Below are 3,631 nucleotides of genomic sequence, written 5' to 3' on the forward strand. Positions count from 1 at the left end.
TAATGCAGATTGAATCTGGAGAAGGTCTTGCCATGGGTTATGCAGCACTAGTCTTCAAGGCATCTCCATCCCTGAAAAGATAGCCTAGACACCAAGACCTACATCTTGTACCTGTGCACAGGGGACTTCCTTCCCAGCTGGTCACTACAGCCAAGGATTGTATTGTTTAATGGGAAAACCTGTTTTAATGGGAAAAACTGTGTGAACTGGGAGCTCAGCTCCTGCGGCATAACCTCATGACCAGCTGCTTTGCCACAGCACTTGGCCCAGCAGGCAGCAGCACGACAGCCATGCTGCACAGACATGGCAGAACACCTCAGGAAACATGGGACAGCCGTGGCTTATCTTCTTGTTATAAAAACCCACCGGTGATATTTTCTTTTCCCTTCACCCAGCAGTGATTTATGAGAATTTCTTCAGCTGTACCAACAGACACACAAAGGATTACAGGCACCACAGGGCCCAACTCCTGCTAAACCTCCGTAAATGCCTGTGACTACACAAAGGACTTTATATATATATATATATGGCAGACAATAGGATTAGTTGTACCTTAGTCAAGCAATGGTACATTTAAAAATTGAATAAAAATTAAAATAACTAATTTTCAAATGAATCCTACGTAAAGCGTAACTGCATCTGCAGTATGACTTCTGGCAGTTTTGGATATCTTGTGCTTCATCCTATCAAACAATAGTTTACTTCCTAATGGGAAGTGATGCTTGATTTGTTTTCCTTTGTTTGTCCTGTCAAATGTTGGCAGCCAAGTTTCTGCCCAAATGTTCAAAAGATAAACTGTTTACAGGCATGCAACTTGAGGGCAAGTCTGCTACAAATGGGTGTCTGTCAGGAGAGAAGCAGCAGCGATTTGCACAATCACAGGGTCTTGGCATGTGTGACAAAGAAAGCCTTAGCTGCCTTAGTTGCCAGTAAGGAACAAGTACAAAAACAAAGCAAGGAATAGTTAATATTATCCTGCACATATATTTGGATTCCGCATAAACATGACTCCCTTCCTTTCTCCAGAAAAGACATTTTCCTCTGTCTTTCCAATACGAGGAGCAGTTAGCAGTGTAATCCTGGTGAGAACTTGAAGCCCCTGAGGCAAACAAGATGTTCAAAATAATACACTGGAGGTTTTCACAGGAAGGTAAGAGAAGCTGAAAGCTGAAAGGATCGATTCTGTTTCAAATCTGAACTTTTCTACTATACAACCCCAAATAATTATAACAGCCAATTCTTGGAGAGAAGTATTCAACCTCAGCTGCTCAGTCAGCCTTCTCAACACGGCGTGTGAGAGGTACCAGAAAGCAAAACACCACCATTATTTTCAGCAGTGGACAAACAAGTCTTGCAGAACACAGACACTCATTTCTCTCTGCAAAGAGTAATGCTCTTGTTTTTTTTTCTTCCCCTCCAATTGAAAGCTCATATTTCAAAATGCATTATTAAGCTTTCATTAGTGTTATTTAGTTCTGTACAGCTCAAGAATTTCAGTGCTCGCCAAGCTTTCACCAGATGTAATGCACTTGAAAAGAATACAGCAGCTTTCTAGCAGCTCATACAGTAGCTTTCTAGCAGCTCATAGTAAACACTGGAAACAGAATTTTCTTCTTAAATACAGCACAAGTATTCCTTTACTCAGTACCAGCAGTACAAAGTTGTAAATATCTTATGGAAAACTTTCCTTATGCTTCATTTCTTGTTGTATATTTCATATCATTCTCCATTAATACTGTTTTCATCCCTACTTCATCTTTTTCTTTAAACTCTTCATTGCTTTGCAATGAAGCAGCACCTCTTTTTCAGTGTTACTGTGCTGATGGAGGCCACAATAAATGCAACTCTGTTTTTTGAGTTGTACATCTTCGCGTGGTCAGCCTCTCTGCACCATTCCATGTCTTGTATGGCACATAGCACTCACGTTGCAAGAATATATATTTTTAAGAGAGACAGACAAACAATAAAAGCCTTTGCAAACTACCACCAATGACTAAGCCTTTTAAGAACTTATTTTTCATCTTGACAGAGCTGGTTTTGTTTCCCAGGCACTTGCACGCACATCAGAATCCAACCAGCAGGCATTTGGGCAAAAATAAAATTGAGAATCATTTAGATGTAAAAAAAGTAAATCTCAAGTCCATTCATGTTCTCATCAGACTTTCTTTACAGAGATAGGACAGAGTACTGTCAGCTGATGTTCATGTACAGGAACAGGCACTACAGAATGTTTTGGAAGCTGAGAAAGCTGCCAGGCAGAATTCATCACGGCTGTGCTAACAGAATTTGGCAGCTTCCTTATCCCACCACAGCCAGGAAATGTACATCCTTTCCTGAGCTCCAACAAGAAGGCAGCTGCAGGTACTAGTGGGTAATGGTGGTGACACACTGGAACAGGTTGCCCAAGGAGGTTGTGGATGCCCCATCCCTGGAGGCATTCGAGGCCAGGCTGGATGTGGCTCTGGACAGCCTGGTCTGGTGGTTGGCGACCCTGCACATAGCAGGGGGTTGGAAGTGGATGATCATTGTGGTTCTTTTCAACCCAGGCCATTCTATGATTCTATGATCCTTCTCCTCCCTCTCCCTGCCCAGGCAGTTGACCTGCCTGAATACTGAGGTATCCCTATGGAAGAATTTTATTCCCCAAGAATGCAATCTGCATGAATAATATCATCTCTTTCCGGGAATTCATCCACGTTGGTAAGAAGCGACAGGACAAGAGGTGATGGCCTTAATTTGTGCCAGAGCAGGTTCAGGTTGGAGCTTAGGAAAGATTTCTTCTCAGAAAGAGTGGTGATGCATTGGCACAGGCTGCCCAGGGAGATGGTGGAACCACTGTCAGCCACAGCCCAGGGATGGGCTGGTGGTTGGACTAGATGGACTTTTCCAGCCTTAATGATTCTATAACTCTATAAGCACTTTGCTTCAACAATCTCTGCTAAGTTTGGATGACCCAAAGTTTTCAAACTGGACTGGTAGAACAAGAAGTTGACAACAGGCTTTCTGTACCTATCTACTGGTATCAGCAGCTGTACTTAACTTTTGTCACAGTGTAGGATGTCTGGGTTTCACCTCATTACAGAGCCAGCATACGCACAAGCACTCTGGGTCCTGTGGTTTAAAAGTGGATAGTGAAATATTTAGGAAAAATCCTGCTCTGCCCTGGCTTTCATAACAACCAGCAAACTAAAAAAAAAAAAAGAAAAGAGTCTTTTAAACCAATAAATAAAGTTAAGCAAAATGTTTTCTTTTTGTCAGAACTACTGAATTCTTCCCAGTGTGAAACCAATGGGTGACGCTTTAAATGCAGGATGCTGTAGCTTTTAAAATGCTATGACTCACTGGTTTACACAAAGGTAGCTGTTCCTTCCTTGGTCACATCCTACAGCAACGTAACTTACATCCACGCAGATGGCAACAAAATGGAACAAAAGATCAAAGAGTAAGGCATTTCAGTTCAAACTAAATCTTTATTCATATGGAAAATACTATTTTTCTTTCTGCAAATGATGCTAATAAATAAAAATACTCCAAAAACTTTGCTTAGAGTTAAGTGACTACTTACAGCCACACAAAGCTTTTAATTCCCGTTAAAACCACGCCAACAATCATGCAGATTGGCTACGAGAAA

The sequence above is a fragment of the Lagopus muta genome, chromosome 2 (genome assembly GCF_023343835.1).
Source record: "Lagopus muta isolate bLagMut1 chromosome 2, bLagMut1 primary, whole genome shotgun sequence".
NCBI classification, from domain to species: domain Eukaryota; kingdom Metazoa; phylum Chordata; class Aves; order Galliformes; family Phasianidae; genus Lagopus; species Lagopus muta.